General features: G+C 43.0%; 1 long non-coding RNA gene across 1 annotated transcript; it reads right to left on the reverse strand.

The window, feature by feature from the left end:
• Window positions 1-13983: 13983 nt before the first annotated feature.
• LOC121634632 lies at window positions 13984-14583 on the reverse strand. Its single transcript, XR_006009267.1, has 3 exons — window positions 14399-14583; window positions 14225-14260; window positions 13984-14139 (listed from the first exon to the last, which is right to left on the reverse strand). It is a non-coding gene; the product is annotated as an uncharacterized LOC121634632 (long non-coding RNA).
• Window positions 14584-25007: the final 10424 nt, after the last annotated feature.

Genomic DNA, 25007 nt, shown 5'->3' on the forward strand with positions numbered 1-25007 from the left:
ACTTATTTTTCTGCAGTAAACTACTAAACAAGAATTAACATGAAAGTGCATGAAATGGTTTGTTCCTGTCTTAGCGCATCAGTTCCTGTCAGCAGCAGTTTGCAAGAACCAAAGCCGTTTAAACCTATCAGTCACTAAAAAAAGCAGCCTAGCCAGTAAGGAAGGAAGACAGAGAATTTAACCAGGAAGTGGTCTGAGAGGTGCAGCGGGGTGACGGACAGGTTGGCTGTGGAGCAGTTTCTGGTCAGCACCAAGTTAAGAGTTTTACCAGCTTTGTGTGTTGGAGGAGTCTGAACCAGTTTGAGATTGAAAGAGTAGATGAGAGCCAGACAGTCAGTCGCTGTGGTTTGTCAATGTGAATGTTCATGTCTCCCATGACAATTAGTGGTGTGCCCTCATCAGGAATGTCAGAGAGAATCATGTCCATTTCAGAGACAAACTCAGGTATACTGCCACCCGGAGGCGGTAAATGACCAGAATGTATGCAGTGATGGGTGTAGAGACCTTTACTGGTGATACTCAAGTGATGAGCAGGTAGCCATAGGACGGAGAGGTAAAGTTCCACATTGTAGAAATAAGAAAGCCCGTTCCACCTCCTCGTCCAGCTGAGCGAGGTGTTTGGGTAAATTCTGCATTGACAGAAAGGGCAGCTGGTGTAGCTGTGTTTTCTGGACGGATCCAGGTTTCATTCAGGGCTAGGACCTGAATGTCAGAGAGATTTATCAATGAACTGATAAATTCTGTTTTGTTCACTGCAGACTGACAGTTCCAGAGACCGAAGGTAACAGAGGATGTGGCCGACATGCATGCCATTGGAAAGGATGGGTTTTGCGGATTGTGGTGTCTATGGGTGACACGTCTTGGTCTGTACCATGTCTGACAGGGATGGTTTGAAGCACATTGTTCGTTGATTTGGTAGTGAGGAGGTTTAAGCTTGTTTCCTTGCTGGACTCGCGCAGGTAGACTCGCAGATCTTTACCCTTTGTGGTCTTAACCCGGTGTGGGCTGACACAATGGCTGACACCTTGCTGATGCTTCAGAACACCATGTGTGGTAAAGTACCTGGAGCTGACACAGCTGAGCTCACTTTGCTCGACTGCAGCCGGCTGAAACCGCCTCTATCTGCTTTGCCTGAGCAGTACACAGTGGGTGTGACCCACGCCACAGTTTCAACTGGTTATAGTACTTATGTACTTATTTCACCTTTAAGTTGCTCCAGTATCTGAGTTCGCTCTCATGCTCCCTTTTTGTTTTGGCATCTTGTGTTTGAGTGCAGCACAAGTTATTACCTTTTCAAAAATACCAGCTTTCTTTTTTTCCTTTCTTTCAACCATCAGATATCAGTGAAAGATAAGTTTTTGTTAAACTGTGAACGATTCAGAGAAACAACTTAACAGGATGCTTCAAAACCACTTCTATAAATTTATGCATATCATGCTGTCATCTACATTTACATTTTCACGAGATTTTATGCTGTTTACTGCATCAGATAAAAATGGTAGAAAACAGCTTCCCATCACTCTGTTCGCTGGTTAAACCTCATCCAGTAAGCCTGAATCATTGGGGGAAATGATGGTGTGTAATTCCAGCGGCAGCAAAACATCTGGGATAACAACAAAAGTTTTTACATGCCATCTGCTAATTTAGTTATTTATTAATCAATATTTATTATTTTAAACCAACCTGCTTTCTCTCTATCAGGAGTAATTGGACACTTTACTGTGGCCCTCAGGTTTGTGGTTTGTATGGCTTTGTATGTCTTTTTTCTTGTAATAAACTTTGTCTTTTCTGCTAATAATTTTAATGCTGATTTGATCTCCAAATACAAGTACAAGTTATATGTATGGAGTGAGACATCCCAAGTACAAGTTATATGTATGGAGTGAGACATCCCAAGTACAAGTTATATGTATGGAGTGGAAAGTATAAATGTTAAAAGGCCATTACCAATGTCCCCCCTCCGTACCTCACTAGCTTCTCCACATTAACATACCCAGCTGTACTGATCTTCTTCTATCATCCAACTCACCCTTTAACTCTAAGACATGGGTCAGTTACCAAGGCGGAGGAGAAGATGGTATTTACAGTTCTCTTTTTTCTCTTGTATTAACTTGTGGATGAAAGGACAAGAACAACTGTGGTGAAATGCACGTTGTGTATAACTAAAAAGTGACTGTCTGTACCAAAGAACTGCATGAAGTTCTGCAGGCTTGGCTTTGTGTTCATTTACAAACATGAATATTAATTATTCACTTTGAAATAATGTCCATCTTCTTTTCATGACCCTGAAGGCTGAACAGCATAAAACAGATATTTTATTGATGTAGAGCAGCCAGCAAATTCTAAGTTGATTGTTTTCTGATTTTATAACTAAAGTGGGAAAGGAACAGCAAAGTGGTTACCAATATCTGCTATATCTGTTTAAATACCTACAGAAACCTGTTTGAGACACAGGTGATGGAGATGCATCTTGAAGACGCACTACAGAAATTTAGCTGATTTTCTCAGTGATGCATCCTCTACCGACGGCTGATTCAGCGTCCATCTTGCTTCTTACCTGTACTGTGAGATCTCTCCAGGCAAAAAAAAAAAGACAGTCTTATCGTGACTCTTGTCTTATCTCTTGTTCTGTTTCTTTTTTCTCTTTCTTTTCCTCTATTCCTCTGACAATGTCTTCTTGCATTTCTTTGCTCAATCAGCCACAGTGGGTGTGTTTATATCCACTAGCTAGCGTGAGATGGTGCATGAAGCGAAACTCCGTTAAAACACGTAACGGGTTTCATTTTTTTCCCGAAAGTAAACTTTATACATGTGGTTTCTCAGCGTCAGGATGCTGCTGGGTGTAATTGGTGACTGTGAGGACCCGGAAATTCAACCACACACACCTGTGTCACCTGTCGTACTTTCTTGCTCCACTTTTTAGCGAATGTGTGCTCAAACAGGTGAGTCTGAGATCGTTCTCTTTGTGACCTCACAAAGGGAAATAACCACCACCACTGGTAGTAAATACTGCCCTTTAAAATAACCAAATGGGCACCAGCAAAAGCCGAATCTTCTCCCAAAGAAGGGCATGGCCAAGCACCACTCATGAACATTTAAAGGTTCAGACACACAAACAGCCTGCTCTCAGTAGAGCTCACTAGAGACACATTTGAAATGGCTCAAATTAAAGACCAAGGCTGAATTTGGGGTAAATCACTGTGAAAACAAATTTGTTGGACCTCTGACACCTGTATGAAATTGTAGAAAAAATGTATAATATGGGCCCTTTAAGGTTGGAAATTTATGTCGTGTGTGGAAAACAATAATTCTGGAAGAGCTTCTGGATCCTTTGCAGTGATCTCTCAAAGTGTTTTTTGATCATTCAGGTCTACTTTTTTTACTTAATGCAGGCCTTCTTGTTTAAATAGCAAATTGCATAAAAAAATAATCACTCTCCATGGTGGTTTATAACGTCATTAAAAGCATTTATTTTTTTACATGGCAAAATAATTTTAAAAAGACAAACACCTTGCGACCAGCTTGGTCTTCACCACGATCAGTGTCTGTTGTGTCTTTAAAGCTGGTAAAATGAAAAAGAAGAAAGAGCATGTGTTGGTGCTTTCAGATGCTTTGGTCACTTTTTTCATGTCATTATACGTCTCCCAGATGATTCCTGCTCACATCCTCATCCTCATCCTCAGTTTTCAACTCTGCCGGCCACTGAAACACCAACAACCAGAGCAAAACTGTAAATATGTAGTGTGTCTCTAAGAAATGTGTGTATTTGTTATGCTAAACTTGTGTTTCCCGGTGAGCACAGACTTTGAATTTGGGGGAGGGCTATGGGCTGCTGGGTGTTTCTTCTTCTCCTGCAGACCAGACAGACCACCATCAAGAGCACCAGTAGCAGCAGCAGAATTCCTCTGGAAATGGAGACCAGCAGCAGCAGCAAAGACACTAGAAGAGAGGTAACGTAAGATCACTTTATTCCAAAATTCATGCCAGATTATTACCAAAGACAGACATTTTTACACCTCCATGGTACAGTTGTCAAGGTGTAAAACAGACTAACTGATTAGGGTTGTCCTATTTCTTTGTATAGTTAATTATGGTTGTGTTTGGTTGTGTACTTTTTCATTGTTCGGTTTGGAGTGTGAAAACGGGCCAAGCCGGGAATTAGTAATGAGCCACACCTGGCAGCTGCCCACGCCCCGATGCCGGCTTGAAATGGATTACATAAAATCAGGACAGGTGTGGAAAGAGAGCAGGGCGCCCAGAAGCAAGACACGTAGAGCGGGCAGCAGCAGCAGAGGCGAGTCCGGCTGGAGGTGACGACGACAGGTCGACCACAGCTCAGAGTGACACAGGAGGGATCCCCGCCTGGAGTAAAAAGAGACGGAGCAACGCACTAACAGATGGGTGTACAGGGACGTTGATACGCTGGAACTGTTGGGCAGGTCGGCTGCTCCTCTGTGTGAAGCTGTCTTAGAGCCTCTCCTATTCTCTTTGGCAGCAACGGACCGGCTACAGCAGATCATCTAGCGACCAGAGACGTGGACACCTGGGCGTCTCAGAGAGGACACACCCCCATTCTGACTGCTGTGGACTGCCACCAGGAGGAGCTTTATTCATCTACACCCCAGCACCCCTTTTCCTTTTTTTACTATTGACTTGAACATTCTTTTAGACTGTTTTAAAAAAGGGGAGAATCTTGCCTAAACTCCAGACTGCCAAATAAAAGTAACTTAATTCATTCTCTCAGCAGTGGAAGTTTGGTACCAAATGGACTGTGTGTGACACAGTGACCCTCTGGTTTAGGAAGTTAGTTAAAATTAGAAAAGTTTGTGTATACTTCAGATTAGTGGGATACTGAGTTTGGTCCACTATTCTTCTCACACACTCCTTTGTTTGTACCAACAGCTGTTATAAAGAACTTATTGAAAAGAATTACGGTAATAATAATAAAATAGTAAATTTTTTGCGTAGTTTTGCACGTCTTTCCACTGATTTTGTATGAAATCACAATTCGCTGACATTTAATTTCCATCAGAGCAAGCAGTCAAACATTTTGAGAAAGTTTACATACCACACACATTATTTGGTTTTCGCTCATTTCCTCTTTGAGACGACAACATGACATCATCAGTGTGTTCATTTTTAACACAGTAACGTGGGGTTTTCCGAGATTCTAGTTTAAATTAATTGATTTGTTATTACAGATATGAATATATAAATTTAGCTTTCTTTTGTTTTTTATCTTTTTATCTGTACTTTTGTATATTTGTATAATAGTTTTTTTTTTTTTGTCTTCTATAAAATTTCTGTCTTTTATCTTTGGACGTGATCACAGAACGGTGTTGTGAAGGCTGACAGCTCTTCAGCCCAAGACCCTGATGAGGTACTGATTAACCAAAGAGCTGCAGTCGGTCAGATTAAGGTTGACAGACGGGTCCCGCCTCCTCTACGCCGGATTGGCCCACAGACGTATTGGTTCGGGGAAGGCCGACCAATCCCCGTGAACATCCATCTTTAAACCTGCACCTGCGACAGCAATCAGGGCGACTGTGGCCAGTAGGACAGTTTACTTTCTGGGAGTGATTTTGTGTCTTGTGTTGTGACAAGGAATTTCGTAGTGAGTGTTAATTCGTACAGCTTAAGTCTACGTTCTGAGTTTGAACTGGCGTCCCTGTTTGAGGTAAGGTGACATTTTGGTTAATAACAGCATTTTGGTTTGGTTTTGTTTCATATACCGCCTGTGTGCGTGTACCCCGCTGTTTGGGACATTTTTAGTTTAGTTTTGTTTGTAGCGGATAAATCGTAATTGTTAACCCTCTGAAGCTGGGTTTACACCAGAAGACTTTTAAAAGATTTGCAAAAGACTCTAGAAAACTACCAGCTCACATCTAAAGACCAATTTTTAGAGTCTTAAATCTCAGCCTAGTCTCAGACTGAGATTTGACAAAGACTGTGAATCTTTTGGGGTTACCATTAACAACGACTACAACTAGATTCTTTTAGCATTTTTTGTGACATGTTGGACAGTTGATATTGTAACCTGCATAGAAAATCAGGCTACTAGACCCATTTATGTAGTTTGATAGAGGTCCGTGCCTGCGTGACGTCACTTCCTGTCATGAAAAGATCGGAAAAACTGCAAGACGAATTGAGACGGACACGAGGTCGGAGTCACAGACGTAATTTGGCTGTGGCAAAACAGAGAAAGGACAGTGGCGGATTACAGACAGACAAAAGACTAACCGTGGTGGACAAGAGACAGGGTGGACAACGTCAGGTCGTGAGCTGAGAAGTATTCCCCTTGTTATGTTGTCGTTGGAAACTCCGGTTGTTTTTTTATTTGCTTCGGATGGTCTGAACTGTCAGAGTGATTAGATGATATGGATGGTGAGCCCAGCCCAGCGATTCTGAGGGCAGTCGGAGATGCGGTGTGGCCAGCCGTGTGACCTGCCCAGAAGATCTTGGATCGTCTCAACATTCATTTGAGTCCAGATAAGACGCATACACTATTTATCTACCCGGGTAGCAACTATGGTGGACATTGGTAAAGGTTGTGTACACAGGTATACGTACAGACTGAAACCATCAGCAAATTCAGCTCAATTTCAAGGGACTGATTTAATTATTTTTCTTTTACTTTGTGGCGCCTTATTTTGTTTATTTTAAAGTTTAACAGAGCTGTTAAACATTTATGTATTTTTTTTGGTTACTGTTAAAGGCATTAAAGTGCTAACTGTTCTAACCAACACCCGCTTCTTTGTCAGTATATATTAGGTCTAACTCCTATAGGACCTAGAGCGATGTGAGTATCTCCACCAAGAGGCAGGACAGAGGTGCTACAATATGGAATAGGGCTGATCTGCACACAGTAAAGCAAGCAAGGGGAGAGTTTCCCTCCAGGAGGGAATTACACATCATCATTATTAAGTGTGGCTTTACATCTCCACCAGGTGTTACACCGACTCATCAGAATCTGGAGGATGGATGAGTTTTTATTCTCTTATTTGTTAGACCATTATACTGTAACACATAAATGATGCACAGCAGACATTTACTTCTAATAACCACCCGCTCCTCTTTCTGGACGCTCCACCGACGACGTTTCATCGCCGCTTCTTGTTCCTCTTTTTTTTTTTTTCTTTTTTGATGTCCGTTTTTGCCGGTGTTCTGACTGTCTGGATTCTTGTTTCTGCTTTTGTCAGAGCTCATCTATTGGTTGTTGATCGTGTTTCGTCACTGCGACTTGTGATCAAACATGTTTGATATTGTTGCAGATAGAAGACTAGAGAAAGATTGATGTTAAACAGCCAGATTACCAGCTCACACCTAACAATCGAGATGATGGGGGCGCTGTGACTCCAGTAAAACTCCTAAGATTTCCTAAAGACTTCCGTGTTTAGTCTGTCACTGTGAACATCGTTTGGTGTGAGCGCAGCATAAGAGACACTTTCTGTTTTCTTTCAGTTTTTTAAGCATTAAAAGTAATTGTTAACCCATTAAGGGACACTTTTAGTTGGTTTGGTTTGTATTATATCTTGTTCGTTTTGGATAGTCGGCATTTGGATTATATTTATTTGTGTTGTGAACCTGTTATATTGTAGCAAATAAACTGTGGACTTTTGTATTATCCGGTATCCGATATATATATATATATATCTATATATATATATATATATATATATATATATATATATATATATATATATATATATATATATATATATATATATATAAATATATATATTATATATATAGTAGGTCATAATCATTGATTAAAACAAACACTATTCTTAGTACATCTAAGAACTTCTGTTCTCAGAACAATTTTTCCACAACCATACAAACACAGGTTGAAAATAAGTTCCTGTTTATTAAGTTTTGGTTTGAATCTTGCTCAATCTGATCTACTGTCTGAGTTTCCCTTTTAGACTCCAGTTTTTACTAAAGCCCATGTGTGTGTTTGAACGCACAGAGATAGAACCTGGAAATCAGGGGGTTTGATGGTTACAATCTGAACAGAGTTTATATTCATACTTTCTGATTAGTGAACAATTTATCATCATTCTATCAGTCACTGGACATAAAATAACTCGTCTTAAATACTGTACTTACATTTAATAACAAGAGTAATCGGTGCTGCTTCAGCAGAGTTGAATCTCCATGTAGACAGTGTGAGCTCGTACACACAGCTGTAGTTACCCTGGTGTTCGTAATCAGCTACAGGGAAGTTAAAGGAGGCCGAGTTGTTGACTGCAGGCTTGGTGTCCATGACATTTGAAGAAAACATGAGAAAAAAACGTCCCTGAGTATAACTGGAGTTGATGGAGCAGGTGAAGGTAAAACTGGAACCCTTGGTAACTACTGCTCCTTCAGGACTCCAGAAGGTGTTAGAGGAAGTCAGGGAGATGTTGGGTCTCTGCAGTCTCACTGTGACAGAAAGAAAACATAGAAGTAGGATAATATAAAGTTCCTTAACCAAATTCATATAGAGGAAAACACACATCTGATCTCGCTTCAGGAAGCTAGAGTAGTAGGACAGTAGCTGAATGATTATGATAAAACAAGAAAACTGCCTTCTTCTTATTTTCTTTAATTCATGTCACAGAAAAGAGATCACATGATGACAGTGAGCTACTGAGTTCAGTAAGTTAACTTCTGTAATTTCACCTTCATGCATGAGACTTCAGAAATTCTGGAGAAACCTAGAAAAAAATAATGTTACCCCGAAGCTTCATATCATTATTCACTAATCAGCTAAGGTTTAAGTAGTTGCCTATTAACATTTTTTTCTTTAGTCAAACTAAAAAATTAAACGGATTAAAACGTCTAAGAAGTTAGTATGGCACTTAAATTTTTTTTTTTTTATAAAAACATTTTTCTATTAAAGACATGCTTTAATAGAAAATATGGTAACTTCAAAGAAAAATGGTCAACTTTAAAATAAATTAAAACGATACTAAAAAGGTGTTTGATAGGGTAGAGTGGGAGAGTGAATATTTATTTAATGTACTGGGGACGTTTAAGGTGGGGAGGTGATTAAGATGCTTTACCACTTCCTGCAGGCTTGTGTGGTAACTAACGACACACAATCGTCGCCTTTTGTCCTTCTTTACCTCATAAATCTCTAACATCCATCAACAGCTTGCCACTGGAGGAGCTGCTTTCTCCATCGCAGACCCTCTACCTCCATTTCTTTCTATCCCACACCCGTTCTCAGATTTCACTCTTCCATCCCCATCTGATGTTTCTGAACTGGTTCAGAAATCCAAACCTTCCACCTGCCTGCTCGACCCTCTCCCTACAGTCCTAGTCAAAGCTTGTCTCCCTTCACTGGTTCCTCACATCACTGCTGTCATTCATTCCTCCCTCACCACCGGATATGTTCCACTAGCCTTCAAGACTGCTGCTGTCACTCCGATCATCAAAAAACCTGGTGCTGATCCATCTGACTTTAATAACCTTCGTCCCATTTCTAATCTTCCCTTTCTCTCCAAAATTCTGGAAAAGGTTGTCGCCTCTCAGCTCCACAAACACCTCACTAACAATAACCTTTATGAACAATTCCAGTCTGGCTTTCATCTTTTTCACAGTACAGAATCAGCTCTGCTAAAAATCACCAACGACCTGCTGATGGCGGCTGACTCCGGTCTTCTCACAATCCTCATCCTCTTAGATCTCAGTGCAGCATTTGACACCATCTCACATAACATCCTCCTCAATAGACTGGCAACCCTTGGTGTTTCTCATACTCCTCTCACTTGGTTCTCCTCCTATCTCTCTAACCGCACACAGTTTATTCAACTCAAGACCCACACTTCAGAGTCACTCCCTGTCTCGGCCGGTGTACCCCAGGGATCAGTCCTGGGCCCCTTCTGTTCATCACATATCTTCTCCCCCTTGGCTACATTTTCCGTAAACATAATATCAACTTCCACTCCTACGCAGACGACACCCAGCTCTACATCTCCTCCAAACCGCACTCCTCTCTTCCTCCTTCCTCTCTCTCCGACTGCCTCCAGGAAATTAAAGCATGGTTCTCCTCCAATTTTCTCAAACTCAACAGCAGTAAAACTGAAGTTCTACTTGTCGGCCTCCACTCTAACCAAGTCTCACAGTTTCTCTATCAACATTGACAGTTCTACCATTTTCTCCTCCCCTCAGGTCAAGAGTCTCGGCGTCATTCTCGACAGCACCCTATCATTTCAAGCCCACATCAATAGCATTACTCGGTCTGCTTACTTCCACCTTCGTAATATCAATCGTCTACGCTCTTCACTCACTCCACATGCTGCTGCAATCCTTATCCATAGTCTTGTCACATCCCGCATCGACTACTGTAACTCACTCCTCTTCGGTCTTCCCAATAAATCCCTTCAGAAACTGCAGCTTCTCCAGAACTCTGCTGCTCGTATCCTGACTCGCACCTCTTCCTTTCAACATATTTCCCCTGTCCTTCAACAACTCCACTGGCTCCCAATAAAATACAGAATTAACTATAAGTTACTGGTCCTCACTTTCAAAGGTATTCACCATCTGGCCCCTCCTTATCTGTCTGATCTCCTCCATATCGTCACTCCCTCCCGTGCTCTCAGGTCATCCTCCTCCATTCACCTTACTGTTCCCTCTGCCCGTCTCTCTACCATGGGCAGCAGAGCCTTCAGTCGCTCTGCTCCCCAGCTCTGGAACTCACTTCCATCCGAGATTAGGAACATCAACTCCCTTCCATCATTCACATCTGCACTCAAAACCCACCTGTTTAAACTGGCATACTGCCTATAACCCATGTATACTGACTGTTTTGTGTAATTTTTATATCAATGTCCGTTATCTCTTTTAACTCTTATGTAATTTATGTTTTTATTGTCTTTTTATTTATTTTTCTTTTTGTGTACAATGACCTTGGGTGTTTGAAAGGCGCCAAGAAATAAAATGCATTATTATTATTATTATTATTTTCCACTGTGCAGGCCCCTGTCTCCACTGCTCTTTGCCCCCAGCCCAGTGGTTCTCAAACTGGGGGGCGGTGATGAATTACTGCTTCTGATCGTGTAAGGCTGAAGCTGAAGGCTACTGTGATAATCAGTGTGTACATTTGTAGAGCGATGTGGAGGGGAGCTTGTGTGTGTACTGTTACGATGGAGCAGTCAGATTCCTCTGTTGAAAATAGATGATTGTTTTTTTCTTTTTCATTCTTTTTGATTATTTTATTTTGTTTATATGTTACTGTAAATGGCAAATTGTACACCTTGTGTTTCTATTTTTAAATAAAACATTAAACGTGGGATAATAAAACAGTCACTCTCATCGTGCTCTAATTGTCATGTTTGCTGCTCCGCTGTGCAGCTCTGCAATCAAGATCATCTGCTCCACCTGCCTGATTGCTCACTGTCCTCACCTGCTCCCTGTCCTCACCTGCTCCCTGTCCTCACCTGCTCACTGTCCTCACCTGCTCCCTGTCCTACTTCAACACACCCCAGTCTCTGCTTCCCTGCCAGATGGTTACCTATCCTAACCTTGTTGAGTTCTTGAGTTATTCTTGTGTTTTCAGACCTCCTGTATCAACCCTGTCACGTTCCTGGACTACTCTTGCCTCATCCACGTCGGATTGCTTCCCTTTTGTGTGCCTGTCTGGATATTGAACTCTGTTTTGGACTAACCACGGATTTACGCCTTCACCTGATAAGTAGCTTCATATTGCCCCTACTGTGTATGACCCTGCCGATCCACAACCACGTCTCTTGCATAGTGGACTCAAGCTCTGACTTGTGGAGTTTTTCAGATACCACCACATCCCTGACTCTGCTTTGATTCCCTGCCACATCCCCGTGCTCCTCTTAAATAACCTTATCTTGTTTCACCACAATACTGTGTACGGAATCACCGAACAAGTGATTCCAACTTTCTGACCCCAGATGACCTCACCAGCAGGATTCATGGAGATGCTGGGCTTTGGAAAGTTTACTGAAAAATGCTTAAAAATGTGCTGTTAGTAATTTTTAACATTTCTTTTTGATCAACAAAGACCAGTGTCACAATTAGCTCCTGCTCTATATTCACTTGTTTTCTTACCTGTGACAGAATCACTGAAGGGGGAGGTGAATGTTTTGTTAGAAAAGCTTTTCTCATACCGACACCGGTATATAATGATCAGCGTTCACGTTTCCGATGTTGAAGGTAGCAGAGTTGGAACCTGGTGTTTGAGTCTTTCTGAATGAACCTGAGGTCATTTCAAAAATAAATGTTCCTCCTAAAAATTCAGCTGCGATTGTACAAGTGATGCTGATGTCCTGACCCCAGACGACCTCGCCAGCAGGATTCATGGTGATGCTCGGCTTCGGGAGGCTTGCTGAAAGACTTATGCACTGCTTAGATTAAAATAACATATTTAGTCTTATATCTGGTTTTATTTTTGTTTAGTTGATCTTTTCATTGCTCATTAAGCGTGTTATAGTCAAACAGAAGGAATATGAACTAGTGAAACAAGTGAAAAACATTATTTTTGCTGATCGTACTGAATGAATATTTGTGAAAACTTTCAGTTTCCCTGGTTGACACTTCAGATTACACTGAGTGAGTTTCTGACACTTCAAATCAACACACTTCCTGTAATTGGTCCAGTAAACACAATCAAACCAAATGAAATCTAATTTTATTTATAGAGCACTTTTCATGCACAAAGCAACACAAAGTTCTTTACATATAAAAACAAATTCTATGTATTAAAAACAAAATTTAAAAGCCTTCACACACCAGAGTATGTAATATGAAATTTAAACACACCTCATAGTAGTCTCTTTCACACACACGCACTTACACACACAAACAAAGTCCATTTACACCCCCACACCCGCCCATACCCCCCTTGTATGAACATGAACTTCTGTCTCTAGTTACTGTCTCTTAACTGAAAATAAAATAAAAATATCGATAGAATAAAAACATCTTGGGGATCCAGTCACACCGGAAACCAGCCCACCCATTAGCACAGAGGCCACCACCACAGGAACCACCCAAGTCAGAGCAGGCCAGAGTTCACACCACAGCCACCCAGACAAGGGTAGTTACCATGGCAACAACCCCGCAGACAAGTAGAGCTACCAGTGTGAAGGATCCCCAGGAGCAAAAACTGGAGTTAAAAAGTAGAAACAAGATTAAATAAACTTATAAACAATAAGAACTGATAAGAGTGACTATAGTAAAAAAATATAGATAAAGGAGTTCAGGAAAATTAATAAAATAAAATAAACAATAGAATAGAGAGCCACATAAATAGGTGGTATTTAAAAGAAATAGAAAAATACATGATTAAATCAAATGAATTTCATCTATAAGCTAAAAAGAAAAGTCTTGAACCTGCTTTTAAAATTAGCAACAGTCTCTGCAGCCCTGAGGTTCTCTGGCAGGCTGGTCCACAGTCCAGGCCCGTAGTGGTGGAGCGAGGCCTCACCAGAAGTTTCAGTTCTGACTTTGGGAACAACTAAGAGGCCGGTACCGCAAAGGTTCGTTGTCTTAAAAACAGGTCCAATAGATAAAAATGCCCTAGACCATTAAAACATTTCTAAAATAACCTTAAAATCAAACTGTTTTATCTCTGATAAATATTACGAAGACTTCATGACTTTGTGCTCGGTACGCTTATTTAGAGGTGTAAGAGATTTTATCAGCATGTTGTGACTCACACAGTCTCCTTAACTATTTAGAAAGACCTGCATTTGTAAGATGAAATTGTTTGAAGGATGTGCTGCTCGCTACAGGATACCAGCACCAAGAGCTCCTATGCCTCATATGTTTAAGTAGCATCATAGTAATTCACGATGAAGTTTTCCTCACCTGAACAGACGACACCAGCATCCTCACTGTGTTTACAGTCGTGTGTCCCAAATCCTCTGTGCTGACAGTTTAATAGAGAGCCTTCACGTCCTGAACAGACCACCTCATCCAGCCAGATTTGACCAGTTCCTTCACCAAAGTGGGCTGAACCGGGGGCCCTGGTTGCTGTCCCACAGCCCAACTGTCTACAAACCACGTTAGCATCATTTTTGTCCCAGTCATCGTCACAGACCGTTCCCCACGTACCACTGTAGTAGATTTCAACTCTTCCAGAACATCTGGTCGACCCAGGCCCGGCTAATCTGATCAGACCTTTAAACACATACAACATGTGTTCATATTTCACTAAAAATGGAAGAAGGTTTAATGTGTGTTGTAGACAACAGAATAAACTCACCTGCAGCAAGTGGAGATGAGATGCTGAGAGAAGTGACTGTAAGAAATAGAAAACATGGTTCTTTAAAATGTTTACTGAAATATACTGACAGAAAAGTTTAACTCTATAAAATTATATATTTGTTAAGTAAAGAAAAAGAGTATTAAGATCTATATTTTACATAATGTGTCTTACCGAGGACCAAAACGTTCCACATGGTTGAGATGGACAACTTAAATAAAATGTCTCAAACAGAAATGCACTTCATGGTACGACTACTCCTGAGACACTTCCTGTTTCTATGTCTGGTGCTCGCTCTCTCTCTCTCTCTCTCCGGCTTTCTATGACGTTTCTCGTTGTTTTATTCCCATGAGCAACTTTTATTAACTCAAGGTTTTTTTCTTTAGTTGTTTTATTTCTTTGTTTGTTTATTCTCTTGTAAACAACATGGCGCTGTGCGAGCAGCTGCATGTTACCACAGCTCTGCCTCCTCTTTTCCTTTTTTTTTTAGCGTTTTCTATGGTTTTTAGACGTGCTTTTCTTTTTTCTTTCTTTTTTCCTTTACAGTAGTCAGTACCAGGTGCAATTCTGCACATGGGAAGCCTACTTTTATTACTTTTCTATTTGGATTTCTGCTTCTTTTGGCACTTTTCCAAACTTCGGCGGGGGACACCTTTGGTTTCAGCCACGGCTCCATTGTTTACACCAGGGACCAGCTGTTAGCTCTGAGCAGCACTGCTCTTCTCTACGGGGAGAAGCCGGAGATTCCCGCGGAGATACGGAGAAAAAGAAGAGGCTGCAGAGCAGGAAGAAAGCTCCAGGAGAGGAAGGGGAGGTACAGGCCATATTTACCCTCTGTGATTATGGGAAACGTTCGTTCCCTCTCCAACAAGACCGACGAGCTCACGGCGCTGACCCGGCTACAGCGGGAGTTCAGGGAATGTAGCCTCACGTGTTTAACATTCATCCCCACCAAGGCCACTCTTCTCTCCTACTAAGGTGATAGTTGGAGATTCAATCATAAAAAACACATCCGATTTTTCAATACAGTTACGCACTGTTTTCCTGGTGCTTCAGTCTCCGATATTCTAAGTAAACTCCCGGTCATCCGGCAGTCAGCTCCTGTCACAGTCCACTGGCTCATAATTTCACGTGGGGACTAATGATACAGCACACAAGCATTCGGAAATCACTAAAAACACTTCATTGAGCTTCTCACTTTCCTCGACTCTGTAAGACTGAGTGTCTTCATTTCAGGCCCCATTCCCACGTTGTCCCGCGGCGCAGGCCGGTTTAGCAGAATACTTGGACTTAATACTTGGCTCCACTCAGTCTTCAGTTCCCATAATGACAATTATTGACAATTTTAATTTATTTTGGAACCGTGCCTCATTGTTTTGTGGAGATGGCCTTCATCTGAACAGGTCGGGTTGTCGCATACTTGCGGCCAATATGCAACACGCGGTGCAAACTTGCACACGTGCATGACTGTTTACGTTTACATCAAACACTCCCACTGTGACCTCAGCCTCTTCTTCTCCGATGACTGCACATTCCACCGCCGCTGAGGTCGCCTCCTGCTGGCCACTGCAGGTATTTCCCATTAGAACAGCTGTACGGGAGAGAATCCATGGTGCCATTGGGTCCAAATTAAAATCATTTGTTCCTTTTTGCCTTAGAAAAAACCTAATTCAGGTTAAAATTACTACTCCTTTTCTTACCCCACGCACAACTAATTTTTGTCTTCTCAATGTGAGGTCCCTAACAAACAAGTCCTTTCTCTGCCAAGAGTTCATTGTGTCAAATAATATTGATAGCTGCTTGTGAGCTGCTCCACAGCGCAGTGACTCGGATGCAGACTCGCCACCCGCAGTCCCTCCTGCTCATCAGCGGGGATTTCAATCACACCTCGCTCTCTGCCACTCTCCCTACTTTGGTCCAGTACGTGAAGTGCCACACCAGGGAGAACAAGACGCTGGACCTACTGTATGCTAATGTGAAGGACGCATACACCTCCGCCCCCCTCCCCCAGCTTGGACGCTCTGATCACAACCTCGTACATCTGCTCCCTGAATACACACCCAGGGTGAGAAGACAGCTGGCACAGAAGAAGTCTGTGAAAGTGTGGACCGATGAGGCCAATGAGAGACTGAGAGACTGTTTCCAAACCACAGACTGGGAGACACTCTGCAGCTCTCATGGAGAGGACATTGATGGCCTGACCCACTGCATCACGGACTACATCAACTTCTGTGTGGAGAACACTGTGCCAACCCGGAGGGTGCGGTGTTTCTCCAACAACAAACCCTGGGTGACCCCTGAGCTTAAAGTCCTGCTGAACCAGAAAAAGAGGGCTTTCATTTCAGGGGACAGAGAGGAGCAGAGGAGAGTTCAGCATGAACTCCAGTACAAGATCAGGCGAGCCAAGGACAGCTACAGGAAGAAGCTGGAGGAGCGGCTGGAGCAGAAGAACACACGGGACGTGTGGAGAGGGCTCAAGGAGATCTCTGGATTTGGACAGAGCGGTGCCAGAGGGACAGCTGATGGAGACCAGCGCTGGACCAATGATTTAAATCTGTTTTTTAACAGATTTGATTCTAACCCCACTCCCTCTGCCCCCCCTCCCTCCTCTTCACACATTCTCAGTCCAGCGTCAACCATCCCCTTCCCCCGACCACCTTCATCTTCACCTCCACTTTCACCTACCCCCCATCTCCACTCCACACCAATGGACTCCACCACCAGCCCCCCACTGCCCTCCACCTCCCCCCTCTCCCCTACATCGGCCCAGGTGAGGAGAGAACTGAGGCGGCTGAAGAACAGGAAAGCTGCAGGACCCGACGGCATCAGCCCCAGGCTGCTCAGGACCTGTGCAGACCAGCTCTGTGAGGTGCTCAGGTACATCTTTAACCTGAGCCTCAGCCTGGAGAAGGTCCCTGTCCTGTGGAAGACCTCCTGTGTGGTTCCGGTTCCTAAGATATCACACGCGAAGGAACCGAACCATTACAGACCCGTCGCCTTGACCTCCCACCTGATGAAGACCATGGAGAGGCTCATCCTCGGTCACCTCCGCTCCGTGGTGTGCACCGCGATGGACCCGCTGCAGTTTGCCTACAGGCCAAACATCGGGGTGGATGATGCTGTCATCTACCTACTGCACAGGGCGCTGGCTCACCTGGAGACCGCTGGGAGCGTCGTGAGAGTCATGTTTTTTGACTTCTCCAGTGCGTTTAACACCATCCAGCCGGCGCTGCTGCGGGGGAAGCTGGAAGGAGCTGGAGTGGATGGAAAGTTAGCTGCGTGGACCATCGACTACCTCACCAACCGGCCACAGTACGTAAATGGTAAAATGGAGAAAGAAATTCTATATGGACATTTTCATTTTAAACAACTTCCAGATGGCGGATTTAATAGGACCAAAGTTATTTGTAACTACTGCAAAGCTAAGATGTCCTATCACCGGAGTACTTCGAGTCTGAAGTATCATTTAAACGCTATACACGGCGTTGACGCTAGCAAAGCACCACCCCAAACAGAAGGGGCAGGGAGGCTTCAGCAGACGACGCCGGATGCAGCGTGCGGGAAAACTATTGATAAAAAAAAGCAAGACAAGCTAACAAATGCTATTGCGAGGTGGATAGCAACAAACTGCAGGCCAATTAGTACTGTAGAGGATGTGGGTCTGAGAAACGTTCTTAGGATCGCAGCTAATGACGGCGCATATGAGCTTCCCTCCAGACATACAGTCACAAGAAGAATACATGAGTTGTATGAAAAGGAGAGGACCACAAAAGTGGCAGCATTACAACAGGCACCAACTATTGCTCTCACTGGAGACTACTGGACATCACTGGGTAACCATAATTACCTCGGAGTTACAGCTCACTATATTGATGCGCAGTGGAAACTGCACTCACATGCTCTGACGGTAATGAAGACATCAGAGAGACATTTTGCTGAAACATGTGCAGAACATTTTATTCATGTCGCAGAGCAGTGGGGCATTTCAGATAAAATTAGTACACTTAGCACAGACAGAGCTAGAAATATGATTGCTGCTGCAAGACATCTACCTTTTGAACACGTCCCCTGTGTTGCGCACAGTCTGCAGCGTTCCATCACAGTGTGTTTGCAGAACAGCCTGTTTGACAATGTTCTGGCCAAATGCAGGAAAGTTGTTGGCCACTTTAAACACAGTCCAGCAAATGTTGCAGAATTGGAGCAAAAACAACTTCAACTTGAACAAAATAAGGAGTCTCTCATACAAGACATTCCAACCAGATGACAAGACGCTGCACAAGACGCTCTGCCCGACTTTCCTTAATTTTTATTGGCTTTTAGCAGTTTTAAGTCTGTTTTAAGCCTTTTAAAAATCTGAATTCGTACAGTCACACTATTTTTACCTGTAGCTTTTAATATTCTGGTTTTATAAAGAACAGTTTTAACCAGAAATCAGAGGAGGCTTGAGTGCGTGCAGATCCTGCCTGATCCGCCTGCAACTGGGTCCTCACCGCCACCGACACACAACAGGGAAGCTTCCTGGTTACCGGTGAGTCATGGCTAGGGATGTTATGCTCGAACCGTCTGCTCGATCACGTGTCGAGCATGTGACACGGAAGTGTTTCGAGCATTGTCTCTGAGCATTGATTCAGCATGCCAAAAGTCACGTGATAGACCAAACGAGGCCTCGTTACGTCATCAGCGCGTATCGAGCAGCAAGCGGGATCTTTGAAGGGACCGGGCTTGTCAATCTCTCAGATTCCAAACGCTGAGGAGATCGCGGGTTTTTGAGAGGAGATTCTGTAGCGATTGTGCGACATTGCATTTTGAAAAGAAATGTAGGAAAAGCATCACATCAGCATGAGCTTATATTGAATCACATTTAGCTTTTAGAGATTTGTGGAAACAAACGTCTGCGAGACGTCGTTGCCATGGTAACTGCTGAAGGAGCTCGGAGTATGAGAGAAGGACGGAGCAGGCGGTGCCTTCAACATCACAGGTAAGCTTAATTCCCCTTTCTTTATATAGATGTTTTTTAAATAGTCTTACAAAGAGCAGACTTTAAAGTTAATCATAAACTTCAACCAGAAGCATCAGAGGAAACGTCTCAGTCTACAGCTGCAGAGGAAAAACCACCACCTGCAGGACCTTAGACACCAAGCTGGTTTCTGATCACCATAAGCAGAGAATTTAATGATTTTAAACTTGGTTAATTACAATTTTGTTCTTGTGTTTCTTTCAGGTGCAACCTCTCCAAAGCTGGAGATGTAGTGTACCAGAAGAGGAGCAGACTGAAGCCTGACAGAAAATACGTTTTTAAATAAAAATCTATGGAACATCACAAAGTTACCAAAGTTTTTTTTCCCATAATACATTTCAAGATTCAAAGTGTCTTTGTCATTTGCACAGTAAGGAAACAAGTTTCCCTGAACAATGAAAATCTTACTTTGCCGTCCAACCTGAATGCCATAAATTATAAAATAAAAAATAAACAATAAAAAAAACTAGACGGAAGATAAAGATAACAAAAAAAAAAAACTGAATAAATAATCTATGTACATAAATGTGCAGTGTGCTATAAACTGTTGTGCCACATTTAAGAACGATCAGCTATACAAAAGAAAACAACTCATGAGGTAGACGATAACACGCATTTGCAATATCTATTATAAATAATAAGACACATAAAACAGTAAACACTTTTATTACAACTGTATAAAATAACACAGTCACTATACCCGTTAAACAAACACTCCTTCCCTCATGACTTCCCACTGAGTAACTACTATCATTACAGATTGGTTTACTTAAGTTACACCACAATTCTGTTACCTAAACAAATGTTACCTAATACCCCTCCTTGTTATTTATATGAACAACAGAAAATAAATATTCACTCGGATGGTAGATTACGTATCGTTTAATAACACGTATTCAAAGTTGAGATAGGGACGACAGATGTGAGGTGTCAACGCTGTCCTTCTGATACATCAGACTCCCACAGCCAGCAGATGGAGCTCTTTGGTTTGGTCAAATGATTCAGAACACTAAGCCATTTTCAAGCATTTGGGTCAAAGTTGGCTCGATGATTCATGAGGCCTCGGTTTCACCATCCCTAGTCATGGCTCCACTTACCTCGACATCCAATTGTGAAAGTTGCATCAACCTGAGCCAGAAGGTGATCGAGATGGAACAGAGAATTTCCACTCTTTACCAAATCCAGGAGGCTGAACACGAACTGGATACAATCCTCCTCGGCCAAACTAAAGCCGCGGCTACTAGTGCTCAGCTAGCTGACACAGCGCCCTATCCAGGTGATGTGTCCCAGGCTCCCACCAATAGTCCATCCAGGCACACAAACACAACAGATGCCTGCGTTGCTGGTGCTCCTGTCATTGGCGAGAACCGCTGGTTCCAACTTGGGGCTAGACCCAGAGTTCCGGTCAGCTCCACTCCACTCCAGCCGGAGCCGTGGACCGAGGTCGGGACCCGCAACGGCTGCAGAAAGGACCGGGCGAGCCGTCTTTCATGCTCTCCCCTCACTGACGGCGTATCCCTGGAGAACAAGTTCAACGTCCTGGATCTTGTGGATTTTCCTCCTCTGGCCGCTGGCCCTTGCCATCCTGCTGTGTCACCGGGGTCGCTACCATCCTGCTCCCGGAGCCGTGACGGGCAGTCCCACGCTGCTGTCAGAACTCGCCGCAGGGAGCTGCACTTTACTCCGGCTCCACGGAGAAGCAGGCCCATGGAGCAGCCGCGGACCAACTCTCACCTGCCGGACAACCGCCCCCGTGATTCGGCTGTTTCATCGCCGTCCAGATCACAACCCCGGCGCCATGACGTGGACGTCATGGATGGGCGAACCACCGGTCCCCCTTGCCCCCCGGCGGATCCTCCTCACTCCACGCTCATTATTGGGGATTCCATCGTGAGGAACGTGCGGATGAGGGGGGCGCTCACCCTGTCGTTCCCGGGAGCCACTATTATGGACATCGTCGACAGAATCCCGGGCATCCTGAGGTCCCAGCCGCAGGCCAACAGGATCATAATCCACGTAGGCACCAACGATATCCGTAAACCAGTGGCGTCCCTAGGCTAAAACATTCGGGGCTAAAGCCACGGATGTTTTTTAATTAGCCCCGGATATAATATTTTATTTATTTATTTTTTATTTATATAATTATTTATTTTTTGATGACATCTTCAAAGTTCAAACAAATCTCATACTGAATGCTTCAATAAAACAGTGTTTTTGGACATGTTTTATTATTACTATTGTCATTATTTATTTATTCTATTTCATTTTTCTTGTTTTGTAAGCTGCGACTTTGGCTTTGGCACGCAAGTGGTTAACATGCTTCCAGGTTGCACGTAACGTCATTCATGGCGTCAGGCAAGCACCGGGCGCACAGAGGCAGCCCATGGATGTATTATAGGATGTATTCCTATAATACATCCATGAGGCAGCCAGGCAGGACGATGTCACAGAAAAAAATATCCCAGTTATTTACCCCAAAGGTTGCAAGCAGTCAAAGAGGTAATGGGAATAGAAATGACTTTGTAAACCTGTGTAATTTCGCGGGGGGGTGGGGTGGGGTAACCCTAGCTAGCTAGCTAGCTAGCAGCTAGTTGATATTACATGGGACAAAATGATCTGATATTAGCTTCGGTCTGTAAATACAGAGGACTTTGAGGACTTTGTATGTACCTAAAAGTAGGTAAAAGTAGTAAAAGCTTGGGCTTCTTCTAGACTAGGAAAGTAGTTAAAGTTCAAGTTGGGCTATAACGTTGACCATTATGTTTATTTTCTTTTTCATGCATGGTAGCAGCTACTGTAGCTGGCAGACAGGAATCCTGCACAGCCTGCCTCCTTTACTGTAGCTGTTTAATGTTTAATTGATTAAGATCCCCATTAGCTTTTGCAAAGCAGCTGCTGTTCTTCCTGGGGTCTTGTCTTCAGATTTTCAGAAGTGACAATATATAAAATTCGCACCAAACACATCTTAATACATACAGTAAATGAGCAGAAACTCATACAGAGCATACAACACATACAAAATATAATTATGATACTAAATCGTTCATACCATAACAGACAACACAAGCACTTTAAAGCAACATTAAAAGAAAAAAAAAGAAGTAAATATACAACTGAATAAATGTCACTCAAAGATGCCATGACCCAACAGCAAGCCTGTACATATATATATATATATATATATATATATATATATATATAAATGTATAAATGTATAACTGTTAATTAGTATTTTTATTAATGAAAATTATTGTCCTTCACCCTGAGAGTCAAAGTTAAGTGCTAAATAACACTAACTTGTGCTAAATGGAAAACCAATGTGTTGTTACCTAGCTAATGTTAGTACATTGGTGCAAACTAATTTCAAAACAGGTCATTCATTTGATGATCTGTGGTTATGGGATTGCATTATTTTCAGCTTATTAATTTAACACACTTTTTCTCAGATGATGATGATCAAGATGGCGCTGCTGCTGCTTCTTCTTCAAATGCTGCTGCCATCATACAGAGAAGTGCAAGGGATATTGAAGGTAGTTAGCTTGTTTCTGAAAATGACTGAGATTAATTATAGTTCCTAATTACTTCTCAAAAAAAGTCATGGTGTTAGTAACAGAGTTAGAACTTAATATAAAAAAAGGATTGCTTGGAAAAGTAATAATTATGTTATTTTTTTAATATTCACTTTGGCATACCTTTAAGTTAATCTCTATGTTGAATTGTTGATAAAAGTGAATATCAGATCTGACTAATAAATGATATGGAAACTTAACTGGGTAAATTTCTAACAGAAAAATTATGGACCCTAATAACTGATACGAATATACAATATATACGAACGAATAATGGATGTCGTGGGTCCGTCTTCTCCTCAGGCCTATGTGGTATTTTTGGTTTCCAGCCAACAGGAAGAAACATGGTTTCTAATGAACATTTCTCATTTTGTTTGTGTCATTTTTCAGTTGCCAAATTGCTAGCCTATTTTGTATTAACTGGTAACAATGAAATACCTTAATCAATTGAATCCAGATAAACAGATACCTGTAGGGTATGTGGAGCATGTCTCTACATCGGAAAATTTCAGACCGCGCTTCGCACGCTCATCTGATTTTCTCTTCTGGGCTAAGCCCCAGATGTGTCAAAATCCTGGAGACGCCCCTGCCGTAAACAGCAGTCCGAGCTGTTAAAGCTGGATTTCCTCCATCTTTTCGGGTTGCTTGGACAGTATCAGGTAAATGTTTTTATTTCTGGCCCCACCCCCACTTGCGGCAGAGGGATAGGCTGCTTCAACAGGTTGCTCAGCCTCAACACCTGGCTCTCCTCCGCCTGTAGTTCCCACAGCCTGGGTTTTATTAACAACTTTGATGCTTTCTGGGAGGGAAGGCATCTTTTTGGGGCTGACGGGCTTCACCTCAACTCGCGGGGCTGCCGTCTTCTGTCCGCCAATTTGGCATTTGGTGTACAGCACCACTGCACCCAGCCCACTCATCACACCAAACCCACTGCACCTGCTGACCTGTCCGTCATGTATTGATGCCCCCCTGGTCCCAGCTCCTACTTACTCAGTTCCACTTTTAACAGCAAAGTTCGCAATACTGAACTAGGACCTAACATTCCTCCAAACAGTTCATCAATTCATGTCATCATCACATTCAGAGAGCAACCACACCTCCACAAACCATATCATACCGTAAACATCAATAATCTCAGGCCTCTCCCAAAATGTCAACCAGTACCTGCCTCTTCAGTTCAAATGTCACCAGTCACACTCAACATGGCACTTTTAAATATACGCTCTCTGTTAAATAAGTCTTTTATTGTCAATGACCTGATTTTAGACAACAAACTAGACTGTTTGTTTTTAACTGAAACATGGTTGGGTGTGGATGCACCTGTTGTTCTAGCTGAGGCCTCCCTATGGTGTCAGATTTAAGCCATAAGTCTAGGGGGCGCAGTAACACACCCACGATAAAATGACACTCTCTCACACGCGTAGATATTAACTTTGCGCGCACAATCTAACTGTCTCACACACGTAGATATGAAGTCTGTGCACAATCTAACTCTTCAGACGTTACACTACAGGCTGCGAGCGAGGGTGTCAGCTCTGCGCAAGCAGGACTCCACCTGCGCGCGCTCTCTCTCTCGCCGTTTATGCTCTCGAGGTGAAGCTCTGCGCGCGGAGAAAACACTTTTGACACTTGGGGGCGGATCAGGAGACGTGGGGGGGTTGAGCCTTGTCCTTCTTATGATTGGTCACTTTCAGCCCCGATCCCGCCCTCACGGACATCATTTTTTTTCCTGCAAGACAATTTCCGGTCATAGACAAGAAGAAGAAGAAGAAGAAGAAGAAGAAGAAGAAGAAAACGCGGCAAATAAGCAAGTGTGGCAGTATGAGGTGAGTGGCTGCAATATTAACCAATCAGCAGAGGGGGCGACATATTTAAGCAGGCGTAGAGCCAGCTTTGGGAAGTTCATCTGGTCGACAGGTCACCTGACTTCCGGCTGTTGCGGGTATTATCGCCACTGCGCGTGAAACAAGCTCTCAAACCAAGACTGCTGTGGTAGGTTAACTTTGCTTTCCCTTGTACTGGGTTGTCTGGCTAAATGGACGTTAACCGGCTGTGCTCCTGTAGGGAAAACTCACGTATCGTGCCTGCCTCTCGCGCGGAGCCGACTTCCGGGTGTGGCAAACCCCCGTCATTCGGGGGGATTTATCTGACGGCATTTTAACGACACAGCCACCGCTTAGAAGACAGACAGCGGTCC

Source organism: Melanotaenia boesemani, chromosome 2 (assembly GCF_017639745.1).
Source record: "Melanotaenia boesemani isolate fMelBoe1 chromosome 2, fMelBoe1.pri, whole genome shotgun sequence".
NCBI lineage: Eukaryota > Metazoa > Chordata > Actinopteri > Atheriniformes > Melanotaeniidae > Melanotaenia > Melanotaenia boesemani.